Below are 25,912 nucleotides of genomic sequence, written 5' to 3'. Positions count from 1 at the left end.
TTGAAAGGGATTGCACTGAATCTGCAGATTGCCTTGGGTAGTATGGTCATTTTTACCAATATTAATTCTTCCAATTCATGAACACAGTGTATCTTTCCACACAAAAGACCCAAATAGTCAAAACAGCCTTGATAAGAAAACAAAAGTTGGAGGTATCACGGTCCCTGATTTCAAACTATACGAAAAATATATATCATATATATATATATATCATCATCAAAATAGTATGGTAAAGATGGATCTTTTCAATAAGTGGTGCTGGGTCAATTGAATATCCATATGAAAAAATAAGTGTGACCTGACACTTACCTCATACCATACATAAAAATCAATTCCATATGGATTGCATACCTAAATGTGAAGAAAAAACAATTAGGCTTCTAGAAGAAAATCTATGAGAACCACTTCATGACACACATCCAAAAGCTGAAATCTAAAACATGGAAAAAGCAAGTGTTGGTATGAATGTGGACCAACAGTAAATCTCATACACTCTTACTGGGAGCATAAATTGGTCCAACCACTTTGGAATACTGCTTGGCAGAGTCTACTAAAGCCAAACACATGCATATCCTATGACCCAGCAATTCTGCTCCTAGGTATATATCTATCAGAAATATGCACATTTATTTACCAAAAGACATGTACTAGAATATTCATAGCACTAATCATAATAGTCCCAAGCTGGAAACTAAATACCTGTTAAAACTGTTGTGGATAAATGAGTTGAGACACAATAAAGTACTATGCAGCAATGAGAATCAATTACCTATAACTACATGTAGTATGGATGAATCTGACAAATAGAATACAAAGGAAAATAAAACTACAGTTGACCCTTGAACAACATGGGAGTTAAGCCATGTATAACTTATAGTCAACTCTCCATATCCCTGGTTCCTCTGCATCTGCAGATTCAACCAACCACCGACTGTGTAGTACTATACTATTTACTATTGAAAAATACCCACATATAAGTGAACCCACAGTTCAAAGCAGTGTTGTTCAAGCGTCAACTATATAATATACCACATAACATACTATATGATTTCACGCATGCAAAGTACCAAAAAAAGCAACATTAATCTATGTTCTCAGATGTCAGGATAGTGGTTACTCAGAGAAGTTTGAGACTACAAGGAAGCTGAGAGGGCTTTGGGGGTTCTGGCATTGTTCTCTTTCTTGATTAGAATGCTGGTATCATGAGTATGACCAGATAGTGATATTTCTTTGGGCTTTATGCATGCAATATTGCACTTTTCTGTATGTACACTATTTGTCAATAGAAAGTTTTAAAAATGTTTTCACATCATGGATGTGTCATAATGTATTCAAACATTTCTGTACTTATTGGTCATTCCATTTGTTTCAGATTTTTTCTTCTACAAATAATGTAAAATAAACATCTCCATACATATTTTATACATATTGGTCCCTTTTTTTTAAAACATCTTTATTGGAGTATAATAGCTTTACAGTGGTGTGTTAGTTTCTGCTTTATAACAAAGTGAATCAGTTATACATATACATATGTCCCCATATCTCTTCCCTCTTGCATCTCCCTCCCTCCTACCCTCCCTATCCCACCCCTCTAGGTGGTCACAAAGCACCGAGCTGATCTCCCTGTGCTATGCGGCTGCTTCCCACTAGCTATCTATTTTACGTTTGGTAGTGTTTATATGTCCATGCCACTCTCTCACTTTGTCCCAGCTTACCCTTCCCCCTCCCCGTATCCTCAAGTCCATTCTCTAGTAGGTCTGTGTCTTTATTCCCTTTTAAAGAAATAAATTCTTCGTATATTAAGTGGTTTAAGTCTCCACACTAATATACAATATACGTGACATTTCTTCCAGAAAAGCTGTAAAAACTCAGATTTTCATTTTCACTAGCAATGTTTATATTTTTCCTCTTATATGCTCATTAGAATTTTTTCATGTCTTTTTTCAGTGTGTATATTGAGTTCTTATCCTCATTTATAATAGATTAAGTCATTTTGCTTTCCTATATGTTGCAAATACTTTTCCTAATATAGGTACTCTACATTGAATTTGTTTATAGTAGACTTCTGATAAAATTTATGGTGATTTAAAATATGTCCACAAATACTCTGATACCATTCCCTTGAAGAGATGGAGTTTAATTCCTCTATCTTCATCATGGACTGGACTTTAATGACTTCCTTTTAATGAATAGAATGTGGCAAATTGACAATGTTTGACTTCTGATACTAGGTTATGAAAGGCATTGCTCTCTTCTCTTTCTCTCTTGAATCATTCACTCTGGAGGAAGTCAGCTGTCATGTGGTAAGGAAACTCAAGCAGCCCTGTGAAGTGGCCCACATGGTAAGGAGCTGAGGCCCCCAACCAACAGACATGTGTGTGAACTTTCATGGAAGTGGATCCTCCGGCCCCAGTCAAGCCATATGACTACAGCCCTGGCCAATGGCTTGACCCCAAGGCCACCCGGCTAAGACACTCACAAAGGCCTGGCCTTCAGAAAATGTGTGAGATAATAAGTATTTGCCTACTTAAACTGTTGAATTTTGTGGTAAATCTTTTTACAACATATAAGTAATATATAATTTAAAAATTTTTATTGTTAAACACAATGTATGTGCAAAAGCAAACAAAACATAGATGTACAATTTAACAAAGTATTATAAAGCAAACACTAATGTAATTACTACTCAGCTTAAGAAATTAAAAATTGCAGGTCCCCAAAAAGAATATGAGTGTTCTTTCATGATCAAAACCCTCTTGCTCCAGTTTATGTGCAATCACAATCTTGATTGTCATAGTGATCATTTCTCTGCTTTGCTTTATGATTTTATCTCCTATGTTTACATCTCTAAACAATACAAGTTAGTTTTGCTTATTTCTGAGTTGCATATAAATGGAATCTATGGAATCACAGATTTACTTTTTTATGCCTTCTTCTGTTCAACCTTTTGTAAGATTCATCAATGTTGTTGTATGGAGCTCTAGTTTGTTTACTTGCATTTCTGTAGAATATTTCCATTGTATGACTCTACTGCAGCATATTTATCCATTTTACTATTTATGAATACTTGGGTTGTTTCTAATTTGGGACTACTATGCTTGCTTTTATGAACAATCTTGTTCATACTGTCATGGTTCATGTGTGCATGAGCTTCTCAAAGTTATATATTCCTAGGGGTGGTGATAGGAATATCACCACTTTACCATTTAATAACAACTTGTTTTCCAAAGGGACGGATTAATATGCACTGCCTCCAGTGCTGAATGAGTTCTTGTTGTGACATATCCTCAACAACACTCATAATTCTAAAGGTTTTTAATGTTTGCCAGTCTGAGGGGATAGAGTGGTATCTCACCATAGTTTAATATGCACTTCCTTGAATAATAATGATTTTAAGTAAATTTTCATATCTTTTTGGCCATTTTTATTTTCTCTATTATGAAGCACCACCTATTTTCTATACATTGCCTGCCTTCCTATTGAATCAGAGATTTAAAATTATATGTTTAAATTTAAAAAAATATATATGTATATACATTTTAATGCTTTATTGTTTATAACTTTAGAAAATATTCTCTGACACTCATTACTTTATCTTTCAATTTTTAAATAGTGTTTTAATGTACAGAACTTTTACATTTTAATGTAGTTAAATTATAAATCTATTCCTTATGGGTAGTTATTTTCTGACTGCTTTAACCAATTTTATACCACAAAGTATATATATTTTTATATATAAAAAATATATATATTATATAATATATTTATATATATATAATTATAATATAAATGTATTTATTTTATATTTATTATATAAATAACATAATTATGATATATTTTATATTTATAAATATATCTAACTCTAATATATTATATATATAATACATACATATATAATTATATTACTCGAGATATATCATGTTCTTGGACTGGAAGAATCAACACTGTGAAAATGACTCTACTACCCAAAGCAATCTACAGAGTCAATGCAATCCTTATCAAACTACCACTGGCATTTTTCACAGAACTAGAACAAAAAAATCTCACAATTTGTATGGAGACTCAAAAGACCCTGAATAGCCAAAGCAATCTTGGGAAAGAAAAACGGAGCTGGAGGAATCAGGCTCCCTGACTTCAGACTATACTACAAAGCTACAGTAATCAAGACAGTATGGTACTGGCACAAAAACAGAAATATAGATCAATGGAACAGGATAGACAGCCCAGAGATAAACCCAGGCACATATGGTCACCTTATCTTTGATAAAGGAGGCAAGCATATACAGTGGAGAAAAGACAGCCTCTTCAATAAGTGGTGCTGGGAAAAATGGACAGCTACATGTAAAAGCATGAAATTAGAATGCTCCCTAACACCATACATGAAAATAAACTGAAAATGGATTAAAGACCTAAATGGAAGGCCAGATACTATGAAACTCTTAGAGGAAAACATAGGCAGAACACTCCATGACATAAATCACAGCAAGATCCTTTTTGACCCACCTCCTAGAGAAATGGAAATAAAAACAAAAATAAACAAATGGGACCTAATTAAAGTTAAAAGCTTTTGCACAGCAAAGGAAACCATAAACAAGACCAAAAGACAACCCTCAGAATGGGAGAAAATATTTTCAAATGAAGCAACTGACAAAGGATTGATTAATCTCCAAAATTTACAAGCAGCTCATGCAGCTCAATATCAAAAAAACAAACAACCCAATCCAAGAATGGTCAGAGACCTAAATAGACATTTCTCCAAAGAAGATACACAGATTGCCAACAAACACATGAAAGAATGCTCAACATCATTAATTATTAGAGAAATGCAAATCAAAACGACAATGAGATATCATCTCACACCGGTCACAATGGCCATCATCAAAAAATCTACAAACAATAAATGCTGGAGAGGGTGTGGAGAAAAGGGAACACTCTTGCACTGTTGGTGGGAATGTAAATTGATATAGCCACTATGGAGAACAGTACGGAGGTTCCTTAAAAAACTAAAAATAGAACTACCATATGACCCAGCAATCCCACTATTTGGCAGGTACCCTGAGAAAACCATAATTCAAAAAGAGTCATGTACCACAATGTTCATTGCAGCTTTATTTACAATAGCTAGGACATGGAAGCAACCTAAGTGTCCATCAACAGATGAATGGATAAAGAAGATGTGGCACATATATACAATGGAATATTACTCAGCCATAAAAAGAAACAAAACTGAGTTATTTGTAGTGAGGTGGATGGACCTAGAGTCTGTCATACAGAGTGAAGTAAGTCAGAAAGAGAAAAACAAATACCATATGGTAACACATATATATGGAATCTAAGAAAAAAAAAAAAAGGTTCTGAAGAACCTAGGGGCAGGACAGGAATAAAGACGCAGATGTAGAGAATGGACTTGAGGACATGGGGAGGGGGAAGGATAAGCTGGGACGAAGTGAGAGAGTGGCATGGACATATATACACTACCAAATGTAAAATAGATAGCTAGTGGGAAGCAGCTGGATTACACGGGGAGATCAGCTCGGTGCTTTGTGACCACCTAGAGCGGTGGGATGGGGAGGGTGGGAGGGAGATGCAAGAGAGAGGGGAAATGGGGATATATGTATACATATAGCTGATTCACTTTGTTATACAGCAGAAACTAACACCTTGTAATTATGCTCCAATAAAGATGTTTATAAAAAAAAAGAAATTAGATTTACTCTAAGTGCTCAAAACACACACACACACACACACAAAGAATTAATATGTAAATTTAGCAAGGCAGTTGAATACGGGTCAATATACAAAAATCGAATGCATTTCTATTTATATTTATACACAAATGATTTCTACATATGCTACATATAGTATACACAGAAATTTTTTTGTAAATACAAAACTATACATACCCCTATCTATTACTGTTGCGTTGCACCCTACAGGCCTGCAAGCCCTGCACTTGCCCAGCCTCGAGACCGAAGAAAGAGCCTGAAGTGAGCGACATAGACATCAGTGGTTTAATGGATGGAGGAGCTTACATGTCCTGGAGCAACACTCCACGGTGTGCGGCAGACAGCGGGCAGGACATGGTAGTAGTCTTTGCTCCCAGGGCTCGGGGAGGTCACCGGTTATAGGGGGAATTGACATCAGGTTGGCTCATCGGTTACCAGGGAAACAAGCAGAGGGGCACGTCCCTCACCGTCCCTTTGATAAGCTATCACCTTTGATAAGCTATCACCGTGGAGGTGCTCTGATCTAAAGATTAGAACAATCACTAGCTGGGGCCGGGGGCAAGTATGTATTAGGAGGGAAGGTTGGTGATGTGAGTAGTGTGTAGATGAAGGAGGACTGGTCGGGCAGGGGTTGTACAGCGAGCAAGAGAAGAGCCATCTTGGGTGGCTTGATCATACAATTATTTATGTATTTCTATCTATGCTGTATACTAGCAAAGAAAATATTGGAAAATCAAATTTTAAAATAACATTTAAATCGTATAAAAATACTTATGAATAATTTTAACAAAATATGTGCAAGCCCTGTTCACTTAAACCTACAAAACTTTGTTGAGAGAAATAAATGAAGGCCTATATAAATGGGGTCATATATGCCATGTTCATGGCTTAGAAGACTAAACATTAAGATGTCAGTTATCCCCAAATCAATCTATAGATTCAAAGTAATCAAAGTCCCAGTAAGCAGTTTTGTAGAAATTTCCAAGCTGACTTGACAAATTTTATGGAAATGGATATATTTTCCAAAAAAGAAAATGCTGGAGGTCACGACTTAACTGTAATCTGCGGGAAACAAGACCCTGTGTTACTGTCATGAGGACAGACAAACAGATCAGTGGAGACTGACCCACATGTTCAACATATAACACATATAACACATACAGTCATTTGATATTTTGACAAACGAAGGTGATGATATAATTTGATGAAGAAAGGATGGTCTTTCCTACAAATTCTGGATACCCATTTGTAAATAAAAATGAACCCTGACGCTGACCATGCACACAAATATAATTTAACTTGAAATGAGCCACAGACCTATATGTAGATCATCTTCCCAATAACCCGTGAGACGAAGTCACACAAAGCTAAGCCAAGGCGTCAAGGTGCTGGGTTCTCATTGGGGCCCCATTCAGGTTGTTGGCAGTCCAGGACATTGTGGCTACAGAACTAAGGTTTCCCTGCCTGCTGGCTGGTGGCAGAGACTATTCTTGTCCTCAGGCCCACCGACAGCCTGGCAGCCAGCACGTGAGGCCCCCGCACCCGTGAGTCTCTGACTTCCTCTTCTGTGACCAGTCAGAGAAAACTCTCTGCCTTTGAAGCACTCATGGAATTAAAGTGGGCCCGCCCAGATCATCACTCTTTAGCCAGGTAACAGAAATTTCTCGTGATGCTTGCAACTTTAACCATTTCTCCTTGAAATTCCACACATTTTTGTTCCATATATATTTTAGGCCATACTTTAAAGTGCATTCAAAATTAGCCTCGCTGTATCCTTCTGGGAGGCTGATCAAATTATTATTTTGAAATGACCCCTAAGATCTAGTAAAAACTTTGATCTTCCGGTCTTCTCGTCTAACATTACCAGCTGTGTGAGCTTGCTTCTGGTTGGCATCTCCAACGCCTATCATTTTCCCATCCTTTTAATTCCATCCTCCTTAAGTGTTCTGTTTTAGATGAGTCTTGTATTAATTTCCTAGGGCTGAAGTAACAAAACAGGGTGGCTTAAAAAAACAAAAATTTACTCCCTCACAGTTCTGGAGGCTAGAGGCCCAAAGTCAAGGTACCAGCAGGGCTCTGCTTCCTCTGAAGGTTCTAGTGCTTTCCTTGGCATGTAACAGCACACTCCAATGTCTGCGGCATCTGCACATGGCTTCTCTGTGTGTGTCTCTGTGCCCTCTCCTCTTCTTAGCAAGATACCGTTAGATTAAAGGCCCAGACTAAATCCAGGATGATTTCATCTTGAGATCCTTAACTAAATACATCGCAGAATAGGGAGGGTGGCAGGGAGATGCAAGAGGGAGGAGATATGGGGGTATATGTGTATGTATAGCTGATTCACTTTGTTATAAAGCATAAACTAACACACCATTGTAAAGCAATTATACTCCAATAAAGATGTTAAATAAATAAATAAATAAATAAATAAATAAATAAATAAATAAATAAAATACATCGCAGCAGCACCGTTTCCAAAGAAGGTCACATTCTGAGGCTCTGGGTAGACCTGAATTTTGGGGGGATACCCTTTTCCTTACCCCACTGGTGCATGTGTAAAGTCAGCAGTCTCCAAATCTGAGCCAAATTTTGTGTAGGGGGTTGATCCTGCCCCATCCTCCGACAGGGCAACCTCAAGAAAATCAGTGCTTCTGATACAAAACCTACCGACCTCAGCCCCGCACAACGCACCATCAAAGTGAAAGCTGCAGGCTACATCTGGGCCCTAGCGGTGACAGAGGTGATCACAGGTTCAGGTTCAGATCACAGGTGACTCTCTGTTCCCAGGTACGTATTATGCCTTGGGACGTGGAGGTAGCATCCTGCAGGCTCCACACAGCCACTGAAGCCTCCTTGCTAAGACAGAAATGACATCTTCAGGAGGAAGGCAGGCCTGGCCATCTGGTGCAGGAGGAAGTAGCTTCCTGTTGTCCTCAGACCCTTGCCACAGGCAATGACACTAGAGCAGGCTACCCTCTGAGTAGACAAGAAAGGGAAGTCTCTCGTGGTGTAGACAGCACTGACACTGTCCCATGCCACACAGCCCACCAGAGCACTGCTGCTGCCCGTACCTTACCAGGTGTCCCTGATAAAGGACAGACACAACAGTCCACACAAATGGTTGACCTTCAGGCTGTCATCTCAGTCACCTTAGCCCTTGATGCCCCAGCAAACAACCAGCATGTTTACACTCTTTGGCCATTGCCAGTGGCATGGCCATGTGGCCAGCCAATGCAGAAACTAAATTCTCATCCAAGCTTTCCCGTTTGGGAGGAAGACCTCAGGACCTCTTGCCCCCCAAACACCCCAAATATAAATGATAGTCACACATGTCTGCACATAGCACGCACTCCTATCCCCTTTGGAGACCCAGACATTACCAACAGTGACCAAGACTCTCATTTCACTTTAAAAACACACAACACCAAGCTCTTGAGCAAGTCATTCAAGAGAACTTCCCTTCATCTGCCAATTTAGAACGCAGGCCTCACAGAGGACCATATGGCCTACTTATACAAGTTCAGGTTCGGGGAAATGAAACATGCACCTGTCAGTCATCAAACATCAGAAATGCATCATAATAACTTACTCCATTTTTGATGTTTGACAGCTGATAGCCTTTAAGGACCACCCCCCTCTCTTACCCCAGGGCAAGCTGATAAGAAAGGGGCACCTGCAGAGAATTCACACCAGTAAACCCTGGCCCAGGGTAAGAACCCCACCTCCCAAACCACAGGGAAAGCCAGAGTCAGTAACTCCTCCCTGCTTCCTCAGGCCATTTCCAGAGCTGCCTCCTGGGAGCCCACCCTGCTCTCCCAGCAAAGTCTCATTATGTGAAAAATGGACCTTTTCACTCCCACTCGCTGCATGTGTGGCATCATCAGTCTTGATAATGAGAACTAAAATGTTGCCTGCCATATCAGTAAACAAAGGATGTTGCAGCCATCAAGCCATCATATTACAGCCACCGGAGGGTGAGCCCTAAGGGAACCCAGGATGTAGACAAACGGGCTGCTCACTGCCAAACCCTCAGCCACTGCCACACCCCCTGGTTCTGCCAGTGTACCCTGAGGAAACTCAGGATAAGAATACACAGGATACTGGCCCCAGATATTGAAGGTGCATATCAAAGGAATGATTTCAGTGAGCCCAGGCTCTTGCATCTTCCCCAACATAGAAAAGTGCTAAATTCCATAACTTGAGAAATCTGGTTTTCTTTTATTAACAGTAATCTTTTGATGTTCTGACTACCTGGTCTTTTGTTGAGAATCTCCTATATATCCTGGCTCCCCACCCTTGCCTCTTCGGAACAGTTTCTGCAATGTCATCTGAGATGCCATGTCCCGGGCCTGAAGTCCTCAGAAAGTCCACCCAATAAAACATAACTCTCAACTTTTAGGTTGTGCATTTTTTTTTTTTCAGTCAACAATAACCAAGCCACATTTTGGGTCAGGTTGATCCTGCCCCCTATGGTGCAACCACAAGACACATTCATCTTCCTCTTATGATTTAGAAGCTATATGCTGTATACTATTCTTCTAGGAGTTAGACGAGAGATTACTATTTGCAGCCTGCCTTATAAAGTATACTGCTAATTGGTACATTTAATCTTCTCCGACAATTCAAGGAGCTTAGACCTTTTAGTTCCTCATAAACCTCCCCTAGCCTAAATGCTAAAGTCATGCATTTTATTTCTACATATAGTTTAAAGTCCACAAGGCATTGTTGTTGCTGTTTTATACAGTCAATATTTAGATTTCCTCATATTTACCACTGTTGCTGCTCATCGATCTTTCCTGCTTCTCTGACATTTCGTCTGTGATCATTTTCCCTCTGCCTGAAGAAGTCTCATTAGTATTACACGAAGGTCATTTTACTTCCTCTCGCTGCTATTAAATACATTTTTCTTAGTCTTCAGTTATCTCAGTTCACTCTGATGGGTCTATATGCAGATTTATTTTTATTTACCCTGCTTGGGGTTTGCAGGGCCTTCTTGATTCCATGGAGTACTGTCCTTAGTCTATTTTGGAAAAATATCTACCATCATCTCTTCAAATGTTTCCTATGCGTCCCTGCCTCACCTACTCCTAGGATATAAAATAAAAAAATACTAAAATTTTTTCATGGATTCTTTATGGCCTCGCCATTCAAAGTGTGGTCTATGACCTGATAGCATCAATATTCTCAAGAAGCTTCTAAAAACTCAGCATCTCAGGCATCCCCAGGGATCCACTGAATCAGAATCTTCATTTAAACAAGATCCACAGGTGAGTCACATCCCATTCAAGTCTGAGAAGCACTGGTCTCCATCTCTCAGCCTCTCTTCCACATTTACCACTCCTCGTCTCCCCATTCCATTGTAGATAATTACTTTTATCTTCCAGTTCACTAATTCTTTCATACTCTTAACTTCTTAATTGATGTATATAATACACATAGAAAATTGCACAAGACATAAACATAAGAGCTCAGTACATTTTTACAAAGTAAATATTCATGTCACCACCGAAGTTAAGAACACTGCCAGTGGCCCAAAAGCTCCCCCCACCCACCCCAGACTTTTGTGGGATTCAACTGTCCACTCTGCTATTAAATTCATCCGCTGAGTCCTAACGTTTGTTATTCAGTTTTGCTACTCCAGAATTTCTTTCTACTTGGTTCTTTTCCAAATCTGTATGTCATTTTTCACGGCTTTAAGTTCTCTGTTGAAATTTATCTCCTTGAGCATGGCAACCACAGGTGTGCTAGTGTTTGTGTCTATTAACTACAATATCCAAATCCCCTGGGGCTCTACTGACATTGTCAGCTGTTTATCCTGCAGGTTCTAGTTCATGTTATCTTTTTTTCTTTTTTATGGAGTATAGTTGACTTACAACATTGTGTTAGTTTCAGCTGTACAGCAAAGTGATTCAGTTATACATATACATATATTCGTTCTTTTTTACATTCTTTTCTCATACAGGTTATCACAGAATATTGGGTAAAGTTCCCTGTGCTATACAGTAGGTTCTTGTTATCTATCTTATATATAGTAGTGTGTGTATTCGTCCAAAGCTCCTGATTTATCCCTCCCCACCACGTTTCCCCTTAGGTAACCATAAGTTTGTTTTTGATATCTATTAAGTCTGCTTCTGTTTTGTAAATGGGTTCATTTGTATCTTTTTTTTTTAATTAGATTCCACATATGAGTGATATCATATGGTATTTGTCTTTGTCTGACTTACTTGACTTAGTATGATAATCTTTAGGTTTTAGCATCCATTTTGCTGCAAATGGCATTATTTCATTCTTTTTTTATGGCTGAGTAATATTCCATTGTATATATGTACCACATCTTCTTTATCCATCCCTCTGTTGATGGACATTTAGGTTGCTTCCATGTCCTGGCCATTGTAAATAGTGCTGCAATGAACACAGGGGCGTATGTATCCTTTCGGATTATGGTTTTCTCCAGCTATATGCCCAGGAGTGGGATTGGTGGATCATATGGTAGCTCTATTTTCAGTTTTTTAAGGAACCTCCATATTGTTCTCCATAGTGGTTGTACCAATTTACAGTCCCACCAACAGTGTAGGAGGGTTCCCTTTTCTCCACACCCTCTCTAGCACTTACTGTTTGTAGACTTTTTGATGATGGCCATTCTGACAGGTGCAAGGTGATACCTCATTGTAGTTTTGATTTGCATTTCTCTGATAATTAGTGATGCTGAGCATCTTTTCATATGCTTTTTGGCTATCTGTATATCTTCTTTGGAGAACTGTCTGTTTAGATCTTCTGCCCATTTTTTGATTGGGTTGTTTGTTTTTTTGACATAGAGCTCCATGAGCTGTTTGTATATTTTGGAGATTAACCCCTTGTCAGTTGCATTATTTGCAAATATTCTCTCCCGTTCTATGGGTATCTTTTTGTTTTGTTGATGGTTTCCTTTGCTGTCCAGAAGCTTTTAAGTTTAATTAGGTCACATTTGTTTATTTTTGTTTTTATTTTCATTACTCTAGGAGGTGGGTCAAAAACGATATTGCTTCAGTCTATGTCAAAGAATGTTCTGCCTATGTTTTTCTCTAAGAGTTTTATAGTGTCTGGCCTTACATTTAGGTCTTTGATCCATTTCCAGTTTATTTTTGTGTATGGTGTTAGAGAATGTTCTAATTTCATTCTTTTACATGTAGCTGTCCAGTTTTCCCAGCACCACACATCAAAGAGACTGCTTTTTCTCCACTGTGTATTCTTTCCTCCCTTGTCATAGATTAATTGATCATAGGAGCGTGAGTTTATTTCTGGGCTTTCTAACTTATTCCATTGATATATATTTCTGTTTTTGTGCCAGTACCATACTGTTTTGATTACTGTAGCTTTGTAGTATAGTCTGCAGTCAGGGAGTCTGATTCCTCCAGCTCCATTTTGCTTTCTCAAGATTGCTTTGGCTATTCGGGGTCTTTTGTATTTCCATGTAATTTTAAAAAAACTTTGCTCTAATTCTGTGAAAAATGCCAATGGTAGTTTGATAGGGATTGCACTGAATCTGTAGATTGCCTTGGGTAGTTCATATCATCTTACCTCATGTGCCTACTTATCTCTAAGTGAGTGCTGAACACTGTATTTGAAAAGAGAGGCCTTGGGAGTTGTTAACCTTCTCCAGAAAGGATTTTCATTTACTCCCAGCCAGTAACTGGGCAGCTGCAGCCAGTTCAGGGACTGTTTACTTTCAGACCACCCTCACTCTTAGGCTGAAACTTGATAACCCACCCAACCTAAGAGGATTCACAGGGCTCCATTCCTTGGTGGCCCTGCAGTCCAACTTTTGTCTACTTGGCTATTAAGCTCTGCTCAGCCCCTTAGCTTTGTAGTAAACATCTCCAGGGCAAAAGCAGCCCCATTGTTAGGCTCAGCACTTTGATTTCTGCCATCTTCTGAATCTTGGCCTAGAAACCGTTTGCTCTTTTTAGCTCTCTGACTTGATATATATTCTAATTTTTCTAATTGTCCTTCACTGACAAGTATGTGTGAATCATGTGCTCTACCAGTCCCAGGAGAGAAACTTAGTGGCTTCCTCTTCACCTACACAATATATTCTCAAATTGCTCTGGAGATGTTAATTACACTTATTCCAAAGTCTTCTTTAAACAACTAGAGTTGTTTATGTGAAATCTGTTTCATCAGGTTTTACTTTTTTTGTTTACGAGCTTAGTTCTTTTACAGAGTTAGTTCTGTTTACATATGAAACTGTTCCTGGATGTCTGCTCATCTTGATATTTGGGATGCCAGTTTGCCCACACTTGCAAAGACCTCCTTCCCTCCAGGAGGAGGATACTGCCCCCAGGTGAAAGCTACTTCCTCAATCTGCCAGCTAACACCCACTTTTGCCATTTCTCTCTGGCCAAATGCTCCCTCCCAATGCCCAAGAATCACCTCTAAAACAAATGTCCTGGCAGCAGAAGGCCTTCATCATCTGAGGCAAATGCTTGCATTCTGTCGAACATGCCTCAGTTTTCCTTTGAGTTGGGCCCTCGTGGAGACTTGAAAAGGGGGAAAGAAGGGTGAGAATGCAGTAGTGAGAAGGAACTGCAAGGGGAAGAAAGACTATGAGTAGGACCAGGAGACAGGAAAGCAGGGGCCCGTGGACAAGAAAACACAGGCAGCCCACAGGGCTGGACCTCACTCTGAAAGGGTGAGAGGCTGCAGAGATGGGGCCAAGGAACAGGCTGTGGCACACTAGAGCCGAAGGGGGATGAGGAGTCTGCCCTCCACATGGCAGGTAAGGAGGAGCTTGGGGGACCGAGCAGAATTATGTGGTCACTTGATCTGCCATGTGGAGGGCCTGGCTTGAAGTGCCACCTGGCACAGTGGTCTGGTGCCAGGTCCACAGACCCTGGGAAACAGCAGAGGTTCCTGAGAGCTGGGTCACTCACCAGCAGGAGGGGGCCTTCTGGAAAGTCACAGGCCTCCAATGAAGACGAGTATGTAGGCAGGCAGGAGGCTTGCTCACACCCGTTCTCTGCTTTCCATACTTTGATCAGTCCCTGCTCGTCCACGGTGACAACCAGTTGCCGCTGAGGGTAAGTCACCAAATTCACCAGAGCTGCAGGCTGTAGAGGGCTCGACAGATCTCCGTGCCCTAGGCAACAACAAAATTAATGTAACAACTCACATAGGGCCCATTTATTTCCTAAACACTTATTATTTTCATTCATTCGACCATCACCCAGTGCACACTGGGGACATGTAGGTGTAAAGGATATGATGCCCATCCTCACAGGCCGCACAGCATGGTAGGGAACACAACACAGAAGCAATGTTCCACCAGAGAGGAGACAGGTGTGTCCTGGAGGAGAGCAGTGGCTGAGCGTGGGTGTTGAGACTGCCTGGGGTTGGTGCCATTGCAGGGGGATTGAGGGTGGGGTTCTTCATGTGCACTGGGCACAGGATGTCTGAAGCACTCCCAGTGGTTACCTATGGCTCAACTGAAGAAGGCTGGGCAGGGAGGCAGGACCCAACACTACCCACCCTGCCCGGGATCTGGGCTGTGCTTGGGACCCAGGCTGTGCTGGGGACCTGGGCTGTACTCAGGACCTGGGCTTTGCAGGGCTGCATAAAGTGAACTTCCACGTGGAACGTCTCACTTGGTCCCCAAGGAACCCAGGTTTACAGATAAGCTAATTCAGCCTTGTGGTTGTAAACAGTTTCTGTTGCATATCTGCAACTGCCCTGCTCAGAACATGCCCTTCCCAGTGGTGTACCCAGCAGTGCCACCGCGGGCCAGGCCTGGCGAAGGCCCATGCCCTGTCACGGCCATTAGCACAGAGGAAAATGACTGGTCCGAGATGGGCTGATTCCCAGATACATGGTCTCTCCCAGGATTCTGAAAGCTACAACAGCGAGGTAAAGAGCCCGGGTCCAGCAGGCCCACGGCACATTAGGATAGGGCATCAGAGAACCAATCCTCTAATTACTGTTTCTGAGTTTCTCAGAGTTGCCACATGGGGTTTCTTTCCAATTTGGAGTTATTATGGTTCTTTTTCTATCAGGTGTTATCATGTTAGCATGATCTTTTTCCAATCATGATATCCCAGTATTCTTCCATTCTTTTCTTTCTTCCCCCTCACATCAACAAATCAACAGTTGATTTCTGTTGCTTAAACAGCTAACAAGACTATTACTAGTAGGAACTTGGCACCGGTGACTGGGTCATGTCAACTAGGTCTCGGAGAATACACATTATTCACCAGTGGCTAGTAGTATGGAAGTGGGCAAAGAAGCAGTGAAACTCCCCTTCCCATTTCAGAATAGAAAGTAGCAACCAGGGGAACAGAGCGCAGAAACAGGCTACATACTGCATGACTCCAACAAAATGACTGAGCTTTCTAAAAATAAAATAAGATTGGAGATGTGTTCACAAAGAGGATTAAGGTTGGCAAGCCAGGCAGAATGGGTGCAGAGGGGTCTAGCCCTGTCTAACAGTCCCACACTGTGACCAACGGACCACACTAGAGTTCAACAAACCACAGCCTGCAGCCAAACCCAGCCCACTAACCATTTTTGTATTTTCGTTAAGAAAAAAAAAATCAAAGAATATTTCATGACACATGAAAAAAACAAGAAACTCACATGTGAGGGTCCATAAGTACAGTTTTATTGGAACACAGCCACTCCCTTTTTGTTTACTTCTTGTCTACAGCTGCTTCTGCATTTCAGCCACATAGTTAAGTAGTTGCAACAGGACCACGTGGTCTGCAAAGCCTAAAATATTTGCTCTCTGGCCCTTTACAGAAAAGGTCTGCCACCCCAGCACCAAAGCTCTTTATGTGCAAGTCAAGACCTTTTTGTTTTGGCAACTATGGAACCTCCCAGCCTTCAGGTCTTCTTCCTGCCCAAGAGCCCCTCATCTAAGCCTGTGTGGTCTCATGTCCACAGCCTAAGGTGGGTCTCTTTCAGGGCAACACAACTGCAATGAAACAGAGACCAGCCACCTGCACCCATCAGTCACCAGAGACCTTCACTCGAAATTATAATGTCAAACATCACTGTATATGAGGAAAATAAAGCACGTGGAAAAGAAAAAAAAAACATGATAAACAAATGAAAAACTGACCATGGAGGAAAGACATATGATGCAAATAACTGTATCCTTTAAACAACAAAAAAGAGCAATCAGAGAATATGAAAATGGATAGGAAAGCTTTTTAACAATTAGTACCAACCAAGTCCAAAATACTAATCAAGTTATCGAGGTTGTAACACTTAAGTTTGCAAGTGGGGTGAGTAAAAGCTGCATTATCTGGGCAAAACCACCCAGAGGCTGGCATTGGCTCCAATGTGGACATCACAGAACTGGGCATGGCAGCTGTCATCCCCTTGCATAAACAGCCTCCATCAGGCACTGCAAAAATGCCCATCTCCCTGAGGCAGGACAGCAGAGAGTCAAGGGCATTTGCGATCAATCAGACTCAAGTCTGAAGTGTGACCTGGCACAGCGACTGAGCCTCCTGCAGCTCAGATTTCTCATCTGTACAATGGGGCTCGCACTCCTCACCTCACAAGTTGGCTGTGATGCTTAAAGAGAATAAAGGCAAAGGGCCTCGCTAAGACTGAGGACATAGCAGCATCTGGTCACTTCTCCTCCTGGCCCCCTCCTGGACAGCTCACCTCTTGCAGATCCCAGGCACACACGGTGCCATCTGACGACACGGTGCACACCACGGACTTCTCCCGCCCATCAAACCAGTACTCTGGTTGAGATGTAGGCCAGCTCATCTATCTCTCCTGAAAGAGAACACAGACTTGCCTTAAGCACACACATGGACGCCTGGCATGTGAACATTCAACTTGGTGAAGGGGAGGCAGGCAAGTCATTCCTCTTCTCTCTCAGGAGCATGACAGGTGCTGATTCTGGGGACAGTGGTGGACAGAAAGAGCTGGGACTTCAGACTTACAGTTTGGGCATCATGCCCAGGACTGCCTACCACCCACCAGCCATGTTACTGTGAACAACAGTTACAACATCCTTATCTCTTAGTTTCTGTTTCTTTCTACTCTGAAATAGATGTAATGATCTCTGTGAGGATCAAATGATAACACAGGTATAGAACATAGCAGGGTATGTCCTCATTATGTGGCATTTTCCAACTAATTGGCTGAAAAACCAAATCCCTAGAGATCTGACCAGGGAAAGAGTGGGAATGCACAGAGTTACCACCTTCCCCACCCCGTACCTTTGTGCCCAGCAATGGCTTTGCAGATAAAGTCCTTCTCTGGCCACCCAGATTCCATTCGGAACTCCAGCTCGGATCAGCAGAGATAGTACTGTTTCCATGTCTGTGTGCCCAGGGTCGTCTGGGAGGCTTTACAGGAGGACCAGCGTCTCAGACACAGCTGCCTGAAACAAAGACCCACAGTCCCAGGCAGAAAAGGAGTCATTAGAAGGTGTTTTGGCATCAGTAGGCCTAGCTTTGATTCCCAGCTTCACCATCTACTAGCTTGGACAACTCACTTTGCCTATGTAGGCCTCAGTTTCCTCCACTGTTAAATGGGGATAATGATATGACACTGAACGAGTGCTCACCACATGTCGGGAATAGGTGCTTTTCGTGTTTCCAGTCAATCTATATAACAACCCCATAAGGTAGGTCCTCATCTCCATTTTAGACATGAGAGAGAGGTTAAACAACTAACCCAGGGTCATGCAGCCTTGGTCATGCAACTGGAACTCAAGAGTCTGCATTTTTTTGAAGCCGCCAACTATTGTTGAACTATTTCTCCCTTCAATTTTGTCAGCCCTTCATGCATTTTGTTGCTTTGTTATTAGGTCCATTTACATTTATAATTTTTAGATCTTCTTGATGGATTGATCTGTTTATTATTATAAAATATCCTTCTTTGTCCCTAGTAACACTTTTTGTCTTAAAGTCTGTTTTGTCTGATATTAGCATAGTCATTCTAGCTCTCTCTTGGTTGCTGTTTGCATGGTATATGTTTCCATTCTATTATTTTCAACCTGTATCTTTGAATCTAAAGTGTGTCTATTGTAGACAGCATATACTTGGATATTTTTAATCCCTTCTGCCAATCTCTGCCTTTTCATTGGAGTGTTTAATCCATATATATTTAATACAACTACTGATAAGATAGGCTTTACATGTCATTTTGCTTATTTCTATGCATTTTTCCTTCTATTCCTCTATTACTGCCTTCTTTTGTATTAAGTATTTTCTTGTGTCCTATTGCCTTGTCATTTCTTCAACTGTATATTCTTTTAGTTCTTAGTGGTTGCCTTGGGGATTACTGGATAAAAATCTTAATTTATGACAATCTAGTTTTGATTAATATCAACTTAATAGTATCAAAAAACTTAGCTCCTGTGTAGCTCCATTTTATGCCCCTCTCATTCATGCTGTTATTGTCATACAGATTACATCTTCATACATTATGTACCCAATGGAGAGTCACAATTATTGTTTTATGCAGTTGTCCTTTAAATCACATAGGAAAAAAGGAGTTACAAACAAAAGAATTCATTTATGTTGCCTTTTATATACACCCATATGGTTACTTTACTGGTGCTACTTCTTCACGTGGATTCAAGTTCCTGTCTAATGTCCTTTCATATCAATCTGAAAGACTCTCTTTAGTATTTTTTGTAGGGCAAGTCTACTAGCAACAAATTCTCAGAGCTTTTGTTAATCTGGGAATGTCTTAATTTTCTCCTTCATTTTGCTAGATATAGAATTATTTATTTATTTATTTGTTTATTTATTTATAATCAGTCATCAATTTTATACACATCAGTGTATACCTGTCAATCCCAATCGCCCAATTCAGCACACCACCATCCCCACCCCACCGCGGTTTTCCCCCCTTGGTGTCCACACGTTTGTTCTCTACATCTGTGTCTCAACTTCTGCCCTGCAAACCAGTTCATCTGTACCATTTTTCTAGGTTCCACATACATGCGTTAATATACGATATTTGTTTTTCTCTTTCTGACTTACTTCACTCTATAGGACAGTCTCTAGATCCATCCACGTCTCAACAAATGACTCAATTTCGTTCCTTTTTATGGCTGAGTAATATTCCATTGTATGTATGTACCACATCTTCTTTATCCATTTGTCTGTTGATGGGCATTTAGGTTGGTTCCATGACCTGGCTATTGTAAATAGTGCTGCAATGAACATTGGGGTGCATGTGTCTTTTTGAATTACGGTTTTCTCTGGGTATATGCCCAGTAGTGGGATTGCTGGATCATATGGTAATTCTATTTTTAGTTTTTTAAGGAACCTCCATATTGTTCTCCATAGTGGCTGCATCAATTTACATTCCCACCAACAGTGCAAGAGGGTTCCCTTTTCTCCACACCCTCTCCAGCATTTGTTGTTTGTAGATTTTCTGATGATGCCCATTCTAACTGGTGTGAGGTGATACCTCATTGTAGTTTTGATTTGCATTTCTCTAATAATTAGTGATGTTGAGCAGCTTTTCATGTGCTTCTTGGCCATCTGTATGTCTTCTTTGGAGAAATGTCTATTTAGGTCTTCTGCCCATTTTTCGATTGGGTTGTTTGTTTCTTTAATATTGCACTGAATGAGCTGTTTATATATTTTGGAGATTAATCCTTTGTCCGTTGATTCGTTTGCAAATATTTTCTCCCATTCTGAAGGTTGTCTTTTTGTCTTGTTTATGGTTTCCTTTGTTGTGCAAAAAAAAAAAAAAAAAAAAACGGAGCTGGAGGAATCAGACTCCCTGACTTCAGACTATACTACAAAGCTACAGTAATCAAGACAATATGGTACTGGCACAAAAACAGAAACATAGATCAATGGAACAAGAAAGCCCAAAGATAAACCCAGGCACCTATGGTCAACTAATCTATGACAAAGGAGGCAAAGATATACAATGGAGAAAAGACAGTCTCTTCAATAAGTGGTGCCAGGAAAACTGGACAGCTACATGTAAAAGAAGGAAATTAGAATACTCCCTAACACCATACACAAAAATAAACTCAAAATGGATTCGAGACCTAAATGTAAGACCGGACACTATAAAACTCTTAGAGGAAAACATAGGAAGAACACTCTTTGACATAAATCACAGCAAGATCTTTTTTGATCCACCTCCTAGAGTAATGGAAATAAAAACAAAAATAAACAAATGGGACCTAATGAAACTTCAAAGCTTTTGCACAGCAAAGGATATAGAATTCTTGATGACAATCTTTTTCTTCCCACACCTTCAACATATCAGCACACTCCTTTTTGGGCTCCATGGTTTTTTATGAGAAATCAACTGTTACTCTCATTGGGGTTGTCCCATACATGATGAGTTGCTTCTCTCTTGATGCTTTCAAGATTCTGTCTTTGGCTTTCAAGTTGGATTATAATGTGTCTCGACATGGAACTCTTTTGACTTTATCCTACTTGCAGCTTACTGAGCTTCTGGATGTATAAATTAACATTTTTCATCAAATTTGGGAAGTTTTCAGTCATATCTTTAAATACTTTCTACTTTCTTTCTCCTCTCATCTGGAACTCCCTATTATCTGTTGCTTGCATGCTTGATGGTGTCCCACAGGTCTCTTAGGCACTATTCATTTTTCTTCATCTTCAGCTTCATTGCATTCCTCAGACTGGATAATCTCAACTGACCTATATTCCAGTTTACTGATTCTTTCTTCTGCCTGCTCAAATCTGCTCTTGAATTTTTAATTTGATATTGTACTTTCCTACTCCATAATTTCTGTTTAGTTATTTTTTTATAATTTTTCTTTATTAATATTCTCTATTAAATGAGACACTGTTCTCATACTTCCCTTCAGTTCTTTTCACGTGGTTTCCTCTAGTTCTTTGCACATACTAAAATAGTTGATTTAAAGTCTTTGTCTAGTAGGTCTGATGCCTGGGCTTCCTTGGGGACAGTCTTTATTGTTTGCTTTGTTTCCTGCATATTAGCGACACTTTATTTCTTTGCATGACTTATAACTTCTGTTGAAAACTGAACATTTTAAATAACATAATGTAGAACTCTGGAAATCTGATTCCACCCCACCCCCAGTTTGTTATTATTGCCGTTATTATTTTTGGTTTGTTTAGTGAAGTAACTCTGAAAAGTTTCTGAAGTAACTCTGAAAGTCTGTATTCTTTGTTATGTAGGGCCACTTATGTCTCTGCTCAGTTAAATTAATGTGCAGTAATGAGAGGACAGAGATTTCCTAAATTTCTGGAACCACTAAATTTCCTAGTCATTGCCAAAGGCTCTATGTGCAGGTTGGGGCATGTGTGCAACACTCAGCCAGGCAGTTGACTTCTCTGCCTTAGTCTTCACTTCCTGCTTCCACAGAACCTCAAGGTTAACCAGAGGTAAAAGTTTAGAGCCCTTTTATATCTGCCCTGAGTTAGCACACAGCCCTGCACAAGCACTTGGCCTTCTAGATTCCTAGGAATGTGTTGGAGCTTTCCAAAACCCCTAAGGACATCACATTCCCAGCTTTTCCTTTTAAACTCTTTGGTTAGCCTATTGTTTCCTTAACTATCATTCATCAACTCTGATTAAAGACTAATTAAAAAGTTAATCAATTCTCTTTAGTTGTTTTGACAAATGCCCCAAGGTAAAGGTTTTTCACATTGGATGAACACCAAGCAAGGTAAAATAAAGACAGCTTACACGTGAGCTCTTCCAGGAAACACCAGACAGGTCGAACAATGACAATTCTCTGGGAATAAGGCTTTGAAGAATCTCTCATCCCATTCTTACCCTTCCAGTGACTGCGGCTCCTGCTTTCACTGTGATTGTGAACTGTTGGTATTCAAGGCTAACACAAAGCTGGAAGGTTGTTATGGGAACAGGGCAAGTGAACACTTGCTGCTCTTACTGAGAATAAGCCATTTTTTTCTTGAATAAACATTTCCCAGACTACTGTAAGTCTCTGGTTAATTTCCAGAGTTCTGTAAAAGTTGATTTTGACAATTTATGCCAGTTTTCTCATTGCTTTTACGGAGGAGAAAATTTTCAGAAGTCATTAATCCACCATTTTCCAAGAGTCTGCATCCTTAACTTGTATGTATCAATAACTACTGTCAATTCTATGATAGCAACTCGCTTATAAGGTTGTTGAAGATAAAACATTAGCTCATCCACACTATGGAGAATACTGAATCCCCACCTAGTCTGTGGACCCCAAAGTGAGTGAGACATGGTCCTTGCCCTATGAGTACTCGCAGCTGGTGGTTAGGAGGATAAGTAAAACTAAAATTCTGGAGAGAATTGCTAAGTTTCAGAAGGGGCAGCCTATGGTGCCATGGGAGTAAAACACAAGGAGAGTGAACATCTGGGAGAGGATTAGGGAGGCCTCATGGACAAAGGCTTTCAAAATTTACAGTCACCAGAGTTGATACAGCATCAGAGGACTCCAGTCATATCTCACAGAGGAGAAAAATGAGGCTGGGTGGGAAATAAGTAGCTCACAGCCCATGGTCCCAATAAGTACAACACAAAGAGTTTCTCTCCATTCAAAGCCTGTACACTCACTGAGCACCTATGTGTCAGGCTCTGTACTAGGCACCAGTGACCTTCTAACACACTGTGAAGGATCCAGTGCTTATGTTGGATATGGGTTTTCCTGTACCCACTGAAACCCTGTTCCTTCTACCAGAAGTAGCATACTCACAGCCTGCAGACAGAATGGGCATCCAGTTTACCTTGTCTGGCCTGCATAGGATTGGCCTATGTGAACTAGCTGCCAATACTTAAAAATCAAGAGATTTCACATACTAATTAGGTAAAAGAAGACGATCTAACTATACTGAAATCAAATTCTCACCTGGAAAAATTTATCTGGGGCCACACAGAACAGTACTCTTCAGACAAGAATGAGCTTTCAGGGAATTCCCTGGTGGTCCAGTGGTTAGGACTCTGTGCTTTCACTGCTGAGGGCCTGGGTTCTATCCCTGGTCGGGGAGCTAGGATCCTGCAAGCCGCATGGCACAGCCGAAAAAAAAAAAAAAAAAAAAAAAAAGAATGAGCTTTCAGCTCCACCGTGGCCTTCACCATCCCTTTTATCTCTTGGACTAAGAGGCTGAGTATCAGCTGCCTCACATCATCATTCTTATGTTGTTGATTTTCTTTTAGTTGAAATAATCAGAAAGGGAAATTTCTTGTACCCATATCTCAACCTAAACAGTGTGAAAATAAAAGCTAGACTAAGAAGATAATGTGGTTTAAGAAAAAGGGGGGATAACATTTCTTTGTGGAAGTGAAGTCTATTTCTACATATTTAAGGCCATTATACATCAAACCATAAGTAGGAACCATGACCAATATTCAGAAGAAATAACACCAAGTGATTTGACCAAAAAAAGGGCAGACTGTCAACAAGGCTAAAGTGTGCACATGAGTAAAGTATGAGATAAGCCTCTGAAATACAAGGATGTATCAAGTGATAAAACACCATGGCACCAAAACCTTTCAGATAGCAATTAACAGCAAAACAATCTACTGTACACAAACAAAAAAAAAATATTTGTACCTTAAACAAAAGCAAATATTTGCAATTTTCTTTTTAACCAAAAATCTAACACATAGTGTGTTAAAGAGATGGCAGAATTTAAAAGGTCATGAAGCATTTTAAAGAAGTAACTTGCAGTGTTTTAAATTAGAATTATAGAGTACATATTAAAAACATATGACCGGTTAACCATGTTCATTTACTGTGTCCGTAAGAGTTCCTATGGGCCTGGAGAGTTTTGGGGCCTAGTACCCATGACAGGTACAACATTAGAAATGACACGTGCATGTGACGATGCTCCTGGAATGCTGTTGCAGTTGTCCCAGTTCCAGAAACATAAACCCAGTGTTTTTTTTATGAACATGGGTCAAGGATACCATCCCAAAGAATGACTGTATGCTAAAAAGAGTTTAGCACCAAAAACTATAAAATAGTAATGAACCGAAAACCCATTCGTGACTTGGCTTGCAGACAGCTGAAGAATCTGCTTGAGGAACCTGGAGGTACACACAGTATGGTAACACATGTATGTATGTGGGGGTTAGGTGATAAGCTGCACAAGAGATTTTTTGAACTGCTGAAAGAAATATATTGCTTATGTTACTCAAAGGGAAATTCCTACCCCAGCTTATCCTACCCCAGCTTAAAGATGAGAACAAAGACTAGGGTTTAGGGTTGGCATCCTACCCATTCCAACTGTGAGAACTGCCCTCCAAGGGCTTCCACAAATAGTTACACCAATCTATGAGTCAACTCATTTATTTCTAGTGACACAATGTCTTTGAGAATCACATTTGGCAAGACATTCTCTTGTCCACTTATCTACAGAGAAATCAATTTCCAGAATTGAATGTTCTATCTAGAGTACATCCCCCAAATTGTAGAGATAAAGACTGAAATCCAATAAAAGTTCCCTTACTTCAAAATTGACTAGAGATTAACATCATTTTTCTAATTAATATTATTAGCAATAAAAAAAATGAATAAAAAGCAACAAACAGTGCAGTATGATACTGAAAAATAAATATGGCAAGATTGGCATTCCACAATTCTCAAATATATCAATTCACAGTTATTCTAAAAATAAAAACCATCAAGCAAAGATTCCCTCCATGTTTGGAGGAAACTTCATGTGAACAGTTGTTTTCCATCAGGAAAGACTAAAACTAAATATAGCTCCTAGTTGATAGTCAAGGCTATATAGTCTGTCCTATATTCTGCAAGAGGCAGAAGATCTGACACTTACCTCTTGGGACAAAAGAAAAGATGTCAGGTTCCAAAGGAGGAATGAACAGAAAAGAAAAATTTAATAATTTAATGATTAAAATATTTTTTATTTTCTACTTTTAATTTTTTGAATTTTATTTAAGTTCTAATATCAAACATGCTTATATAACTATGTTGTTACACCAAAGTTGAAATCAAATAAAAGTGGTTTATTTGTCTATTGATTTGTCTATCAGCCAGCTGCATTCAATTTGCTGTACATTTCTGCCCCTGAGTTTGGTACCCCCACCTACATCAACCTCCACTTGATTAACAAAATCGCTTATATTTCAATATACTATAAAAAAAGTCTCACACCCCCAACTAGGGAGGAGTCTCCTGCTGGTAAGGGCTGTGGATTGTCCCTTCTTGTCTACTTAACAGAAATGCAGTGAGTGCTGAAAAGTACACCCCTCTCTCCTTTGAGGGA

The 25,912-nt window shown here is 40.0% G+C and overlaps 1 pseudogene across 1 annotated transcript in view; it reads right to left on the bottom strand.

Annotated features, from left to right (window-relative positions):
• Positions 1-216: 216 nt before the first annotated feature.
• The window catches only part of LOC309633821 (F-box/WD repeat-containing protein 12-like), a 28,528-nt pseudogene continuing 2,832 nt past the window's right edge, over positions 217-25,912 (bottom strand). The window contains exons 3-6 of the transcript in view: positions 17,933-18,096; positions 17,367-17,483; positions 14,633-14,838; positions 217-351 (exon numbers count right to left, since the gene is read on the bottom strand). The product of the transcript in view is annotated as an F-box/WD repeat-containing protein 12-like (transcript). The remainder of the gene's footprint in view (positions 352-14,632; positions 14,839-17,366; positions 17,484-17,932; positions 18,097-25,912) is intronic.

Source organism: Balaenoptera borealis (genome assembly GCF_965194805.1).
Source record: "Balaenoptera borealis genome assembly, chromosome: 8".
NCBI lineage: Eukaryota > Metazoa > Chordata > Mammalia > Artiodactyla > Balaenopteridae > Balaenoptera > Balaenoptera borealis.
The sequence above is the reverse complement of the archived record's forward strand: the minus strand, read 5'-3'. Positions and strand labels throughout refer to the sequence as shown.